The 7,814-nt window shown below is 38.7% G+C and overlaps 1 pseudogene; it reads right to left on the bottom strand.

The window, feature by feature from the left end:
- Positions 1 to 1,660: 1,660 nt before the first annotated feature.
- LOC147800814 (ribonucleoside-diphosphate reductase subunit M2 pseudogene) lies at positions 1,661 to 2,801 on the bottom strand (annotated as a pseudogene).
- Between the last annotated feature and the right edge of the window lie 5,013 nt (positions 2,802 to 7,814).

Consider the following 7,814-nt stretch of genomic DNA (forward strand, 5'->3'; position numbering starts at 1 on the left):
GAAAAGTAAGGTTACAATATGAACCAGAAGGAATTATTTGATATACTTTCACCCCCGGAATTAATGAATATAACCAACCTCTGGTATCTCGTGGTATTTTGATCTCGATATCAGTAGACACTATTTCCTTGCTCTTTTCCCCAAGGGTGTAATTACCATTAGGAAAAATCTGTACGACATTTTCAAAAACTTTTGGCTCCGTCCCAAAGAATGGTTCTTTCACTTTGTATAGTATTATGCGTCGATCTTTTTCCATCATAATAAGATAAGGTGGAAATGTTGAAACGTCCAATACCGTTGTATGCAGCAAGGTTATATTTTTCAAGTCGTGGGAGCTCCAAAAAATTCTGATGAGCTGAGATGCACAAGACCAGGCACTCGGTTTTAACCTACAACGTTAAAAAAAAAAAAAAAAAAAAAAAAAAAAAAAAAAAAAAAAAAAAAAAAAAAAAAAAAAAATTTTTTTTTTTTTTTTTTTTTTTTTTTTTTTTTTTTTTTTTTTTTTCATACAAGCAAGTATCAAAGCTTACAAATTTTTCTAAATGTATTATAACGATTGTAAACATTTTACGCTTGAAACAGACGGGGTGGAGGTTGTTGAAAATGTATTAACGGTTCAAGAGGTAACGCAACTCCAAGAGAAAATGTGGATTTGGTTACAGAATAAAACAAAATACTTGGATAAACCCATTGTCAAAAACGATATATCGACTTACAAATCTCTATTTGATCTCTATCCAAAACACGGTATGTTGTTTCAGCACTGGGACTTTGGACACAATCCTTTATCCTGGTACGTTCGTCAAAACCAAAATGTCTTTAATCAATTTAGTCGTATTTGGTGTACAAACCAATTACTCACAAGCTTTGATGGAATCAGTATTTCCTTACCTTGTGAATATACGATGCGCGGTTGGACGCAGTACAAGGAATGGTTTCACACTGATCAAAACTTTCAACGAAATAATTTTGAATGTGTTCAAGGACTCGTGAATCTTTTTCCAGTTTACGAAGGTGACGCCACCTTGAGAATTCTCAGAAAAAGTCATTTATTGCACAAGGAATTTCAAAAAACGTTTAAAATTACAAAATTACACATTCATCAGATTTTTGTCGGTTGACACAAGATGAAAAACAATTTTACTTGGATCGTCTAGACACTCCATCGGATATCTGCGTAAAGGCTCCCGCTGGCTCCCTCGTGTTGTGGGATAGTCGAACCATTCACCAAGGTATGGAACCACAACGTAATCGTAAACTACCAAATATCAGATGTGCTCTGTACATTTGTATGACACCTGCAAGACTGGCAAGTCAAACTCAAATTCAGAAAAGGATCAAATATTTCAAAGAACGACGAACCTGTAATCATTGGCCTCACAAGACGAAGGTTTTTAGCAAGCATCCTAGAACGTATGGTAACCCCCTTCCAAAAGTTGAAAATGATGACGACTTGGAAATTACAAATTTAATGAAACAGCTTGTTGGTTATGTTTAAAAGTATATAAACATTAGTGAAGAGGCACAAACACAACAAGTATTTAAAAAAAAAAAAAAAAAAAAAAAAAAAAAAAAAAAAAAAAAAAAAAAATTTTTTTTTTTTTTTTTTTTTTTTTTTTTTTTTTTTTTTCCTAAAAAAAATTTGGATAACGTGTTGCTCTTAAAAATCCTCTTCCAAAGAAAACTCGTGACTCTTTGAGAGCACTCCACACTTTTGATACTCTCCCACCCGCTTTTCAAAAAAATTGGTCTTTCCCTCCAAACTGATATTTTCCATAAAATCAAAAGGATTTTCCTTTTTGTAAAACTTGTCACATCCCAAGTCCACCAACAAACGATCTGCTACAAACTCAATGTATTGATTCATCAATGTGCAATTCATCCCAATGAGGCTGACTGGTAGAGCTTCTGTTAAAAATTTTTGCTCGATGGACACTGCATCTGTTATGATTTGCAAAATTTCTTCTTGTGTGGGTTTCTCTTGCAAATACTTGTTGAACAAGAGGCACGCAAAATCACAATGCAATCCCTCGTCTCGACTGATGAGCTCGTTGCTAAAGGATAAACCAGGTAAAAGACCACGCTTTTTTATCCAAAAGATGGCTGCAAAGGACCCGGAGAAAAAAATTCCCTCCACGGCCGCAAATGCTACCAGACGATGGGCAAAGAAGGGATGCTGTATCCAGTTCAATGCCCAATCGGCTTTTGCTTTCACGCAGGGCATTTTTTCAATGGCGTGAAATAATGTATTTTTTTCTTTGGGATCCCGAACGAGTGTCTCAATCAATTCGCTGTACATTTCTGAATGAATATTTTCCATGGCAATTTGAAATCCGTAAAAATATCTGGCTTCCGTGATTTGTACTTCTGTCGCAAAGCGCTCCACCAAATTTTCCACGACGATACCATCGCTTGCCGCAAAAAAGGCCAACACATGTGAGAGGAAATGACGCTCATCAGGTTTTAAATTATCCCAATCTGCTAAATCTTTGGATAAATCCACCTCTCCTACTGTCCAAAAAGAGGCTTGAGCTTTTTTGTACATGTCCCAAATGTCTGGGTATTCTATCGGGAATGTCACGAAGCGATCCGGATTGGGTTCCAGTAGCGGTTCTACATACAAGAAAGGTTTGCGTGACTTTGGGACTAGTTTTAAAAGATTAAAAACAAAATCTTTGTGGTTTCTAATGACTTCCGTTGCCACTGAAATGTTGAATTCGTTAAAATTTTCAATATCCCAAAAATCCACGTCTCGATATTGATAGAAATTTGGATCCAAATCCTTCAGCACATCCAATTTTTTGCGCTCAGCCTCTTGAAAAAAATTGTTGTAGGCTTCGAGTGTATCGTATCGCTCCAATTCAAACTTGCGCCCTCTTTTTCTCATTCTTTTGTATCCCGCTTCAACAGCTTTTGGTGATCCAGCAATGGATGAACCATAATCCAAAATGAGTACGTGATCTACACCCAAATTCTTCAAACGCTTCCTGTAATATCTTTCCAAAGGTCTCCAATCCAATAGACCGTCTGAAAATTGAATACAAGATAGCAAGGGACACCTGGAAGTGATGATGGTCCAGTTGGATGCGCAGGTTTTTTGCAGGGTGGATACCTTTGCTTGCAGTCGAGCAGCAAAATTTTCCAAGACCAAGTAATTGCGTAACGTGTCATTGTTTGAGTCGTGAAAGAAATCTGGGTCAGTCTCTATCATGTCGACACAATCATCTATGTAACCATCAACCGTTGGATAAGAAAAAATTTTCATAACAGTAGTTTTGCCGATGCCTACAAAGGAGGCTTGAATCTCAACAAGTATTTTGACCATGTCCGTCACCAGTTATAATTTGATTCAAGCAAGAAGTCACATTTTAAATAATCCCCCAAAAAAAAAAAAAAAAAAAAAAAAAAAAAAAAAAAAAAAAAAAAAAAAAAATTTTTTTTTTTTTTTTTTTTTTTTTTTTTTTTTTTTTTTTTTTTTTTTTTTAAATTGAAGAAATAACTTTATTGAAATATTTTTTGTCCTCTTGGAGCATTTGTTTCGTTGATTATTATTGTTTTCCATTACTACCATATCTAAGGCTTAGTGCGCGTTCGGATGGAATTTCAAAATTTTGGCTATCGTCATTGCGATCTCCAGCCATCGGTATAAATTCCAGTTCGGCTAATAAGTCACCTTTGGATAATTTTACCTTCTCCTTATCGGAATAATTAACTAAAACCACTAAAAGCCGACTATGATTGTCTAAAGGCCGAACATACTTGCTTGATTCATTAAAAAATGTCAGCTAACACACGTATTGTTTGACCCAACCATAGGTCTGGAGTTTGGACGAGGTATCACAAAACTAAATCCTGGTAAGAATTCTACGTTTTCTTTTATGATTACGTATTTTGATTGAAAAGGTTCAAGTACTATATCCTCTGAACAAAACAGCTTGTGTTCGATTACAACACGTGATTCTGTTACTAGTTTCATCATGATATTTGAGCTATGATTTTTGATGATATTTGAAAGTGTGAAGCTTCAAGCAAGTTGCAGCAATTTAAATAGTCCAAAAAAAAAAAAAAAAAAAAAAAAAAAAAAAAAAAAAAAAAAAAAAAAAAAAAAAAAAATTTTTTTTTTTTTTTTTTTTTTTTTTTTTTTTTTTTTTTCATACATCGTTACTACTCAATAATTTTATCAATTGCTCTCGTCCAACTTGTTGCCAATTTTTTTCACAAGACACATAGACTTGACCCAACTCATTTAAAATTTCTGGAGTTACCTTTCTAACGTCGGTAAAATATTCCGCGTTTCGATGTAAAAATGTTTCGGTCCACACTTTCACTCGATGTGTTTGCATCGCAATTTCATCGTTTTGCATGACGCTCTGCAATTCCCGACTGTACAATTGCAACAATGCCAAAAACACAACGCAGCCTGAATCCGTTCCTCCCAAACTACAGATTTCGGGTTTGCTATCCAACCATTCGTACATTTCACGTACAGACCGAGCATGTGAGCGATACTCCCGACGCATGCTAATCGGATGTATCATCGCCAACAAGTAAGTTTTCAAATCTTTTGGTTCCAATCCGTCAAACCCGTCTACAGCCAATAAACGATACATGTTACGGTTGCTCACGTCATGATTTGTAGTATTTTGACTCAACCACTGTTTCAACAATGCGCACCAATCCATTTCATCAGAGGGCAAAAGCTTTACATTTTTTCTCTTGACGTCCTTTGAGAGTAACGACACCAACTCTTCGCGAACCAATCCATCTTGAAAATCTTCCAAATCATTGTCAATGTGTAACCATTGAGCGACCTGCTTCAACACATCCCATCGATGTTTTCGAATCGTTTGCCGTCCCAGGAGACAATGACGCACCACTTCTTGGTGCAACAATCTCTTCAGAACTTTATGAGAGGAGGTAGTCTCGAAAGGTTTCTGGAGAAAGTGTTTTAAATGGTTTGTGTTCTGGCCAAATTTTGTTGATAACCCAGGTTGGCGCAACAACCGTTTGTTTGTCGTAGGTTTTTTGAAAAATCTTTTGCACGATTCCGGAAGAGACATTTTGGGCTATGGGTCCAAAATGATTCAATTCCCGTTGAATAAAAATGTCTGCGTATTCCACTCGAATGCAAAGTTTGGTAAATTGTTTAATAAACCACACCAATGGTTTGTTTCGTAAGGACAAATGGCGTTGCAAGTCTTGTTCAATGTTAAAGTTTTTGGTTGTCCTCATCAAAATGACGTATTTGCAAGCATCGGGAGACACGTCAGCTCTTGTATTTACTAGTTTTGCATTATGCCATTGATCAAATGATGTTTCCATGAAAAAAGACAATGATGCAGCGTAGTGGTAGAAGGTTTACTGTAGATCAAATCAATGACATTCGAAAAAGAGTAAAAACCTTGAGACACGTTGATGAAATGGCTCTATTGGTGTATTTGTTGCTCGAAACTAAACTAAAAATGAATGATTTGCTGACGTGGTTCAACACGGATAAAACTAAACGTATGGAATTTTTGAAAATGCATCCAGAGTGTATGGCCGACTATGCTCGTGCACCCAGACTCTTTCCTAAAACACACCAAGGGTACTTGAAACAATGGAGTAGAAAATGTCTCGAGTGGTACGGTGTTCAAAGGGCAACGTTTGAAATGTTGAAACGTTCAATATTGTTCTATACGGCAAGCTGATGAGTTGTGAGATTTTTAGAAAATTATCATGCGTTTAAATTATCAAGACTCACCGCCTGCCTTTAACCATCAGCTTTAAAAAAAAAAAAAAAAAAAAAAAAAAAAAAAAAAAAAAAATTTTTTTTTTTTTTTTTTTTTTTTTTTTTTTTTTTTTTTTTTTTTTTTTTTTTCCAAGTCCAAGAGCTTCAAGAAATTCTAAAGTTGAGACCTTCAGCAAATTCTAGTTCCAAAAAATTTTAAAGTTGCGAGTTCCAAAAAATTCTAAAGTTGTGAGTTCCAAGAAATTCTAAAGTTGAGGGCTTCAAGAAATTCTGACGAGTCTGAGATCATCAAGACTCAACGAACTGGCTTATCCAGAGCGAGTGGTTGAGACCCTCCGTGGCACATAATAGTTTTTAAAATTGGATCATGTATGCAGTTGTGTGAAAAGATGACAACATGGATTTATAAACATTTTTTTATTTTTTTTCGTAAGCATAATACAAAAATATTTTTATAATACTAATATATATTAAATGCAAGCATACTACAAAAATAAACACTCACATTCGATGTGGGATCGGTTCCATTCCCAAATGCAAAAATTTTGAAATGCCTTTCGTCACGGCAATCCATCTGTGACATTCTGCCCTCGAGCAATATAGACACCTGCTCGAGGCTACGATGGCATCTGGTTTCAATACCACCGTTTTTAGTTCATGGGCTGGATGAAAGGGGGGCAGCCTCGCTAACACTTCACCCCATTTTGATTTGGTGATGGCATCCGTGTGGATCAAAGAACGGACCCGCATGTCGTAGAGTTTCTCCAACAGGATCTGAGGGCACATGGGTCCATCCATGACGTGATATACGTAACCATTGGTCAGGGTGTGTCCGTCTTTTCGAATGCACAGCACGGCAAAGGTCTGTGAATGCCGCCCTGTATAATTAGTCTTTCGCCTCCGTTCGTAGCCGTCTCGACGATAGTAACGACTCGTCTCCTCGAAGGCTGGCGTGGGAGAGTGAGAACGCTCGTCGTTGAAGGTGCTGGGCTCGGCAGGTGGGGCAGACGTTGTGACAGTCCTCGAGGCCTTAGAGTCCGCGGGTGTCTGGCTCGAGGTGCTGGGCTTGGCAAGTGGGGCAGACGTTTTGACAGTCGTCGAGGCCTTAGAGTTCACGGGTGTCTGGCTCGAGGTGCTGGGCTTGGCAGGTGGGGCAGACGTTTTGACAGTCGTCGGGGCCTTAGAGTCCACGGGTGTCTGGCTCGAGGTGCTGGGCTTGGCAGGTGGGGCAGACTTTTTGACAGTCCTCGAGGCCTCAGAGTCCACGGGTGTCTGGCTTGAGGCGTTAGAGTCCACGGGTGTCTGGCTCGAGTGGCGGCTTGAATTCTGGGGAGGTCTTGAGATGAGACAGGTGGGAAGCCTGGACCTGGAGATGGGTGATTTCAATCTTTTGGGTGGATTGGAGAGGCGAGGTGGAGAGGTGGAGATTCGCTTCTCTCGGGATCGATAGTCAGAGGCCGAGATCAAGGGTATTCTGGCAGGATGAACACGAGAGGGGGCCACTTGGACGATGGAGCGTGGAGTGGGTTTCAGTATGTTGGCAGGAGGTGAGGCCACAGGCATGGTAGGCGACACGGGTTCAAAGAGCTGAGGCTCAGGTGAGGGAGGCATCGGAGAAATCAGCTTCATCAGGTCAATATCCATAGAAGTGGCTGTCGGAGGCGATAGAGGAGGCACCGACTGGAAATTCAATTCGTACAAGTCGTCGTCGTCAGAGGAGGAAGACAATTCAAAGTCCAGAGAGTCATCCATGGTTAGAAGAGCAGAGAGAACTGGCAGAGGCAAAGCACTGGCTCTGAATGATCTGAAGGCTCAGAAGGCTCCACCTTATATACTGCTCAGGCAGGAAGTGTCACAGGATGTTTTGAAAGAACGTTTTTTTTTTTTTTTTTTTTTTTTTTTTTTTTTCCACGGGAAGAGAGCCAAGAATGGATGGAGAGCCGATTAGGATTCGTGGGTGTCCTTTCCAAAGTGGTCTGGATCAGTTGTAGAGGCTGCGGATGATTTAAAAGATTTCAAACTTTAAACAACGTTGAAAAATGTTTAGATGGGAATGGCACGACGTCAACACTGGTTACAACAC

This window comes from Parasteatoda tepidariorum, unplaced genomic scaffold (assembly GCF_982258835.1).
Source record: "Parasteatoda tepidariorum strain Cologne lab strain unplaced genomic scaffold, Ptep-v5.0 scaffold_78, whole genome shotgun sequence".
NCBI lineage: Eukaryota > Metazoa > Arthropoda > Arachnida > Araneae > Theridiidae > Parasteatoda > Parasteatoda tepidariorum.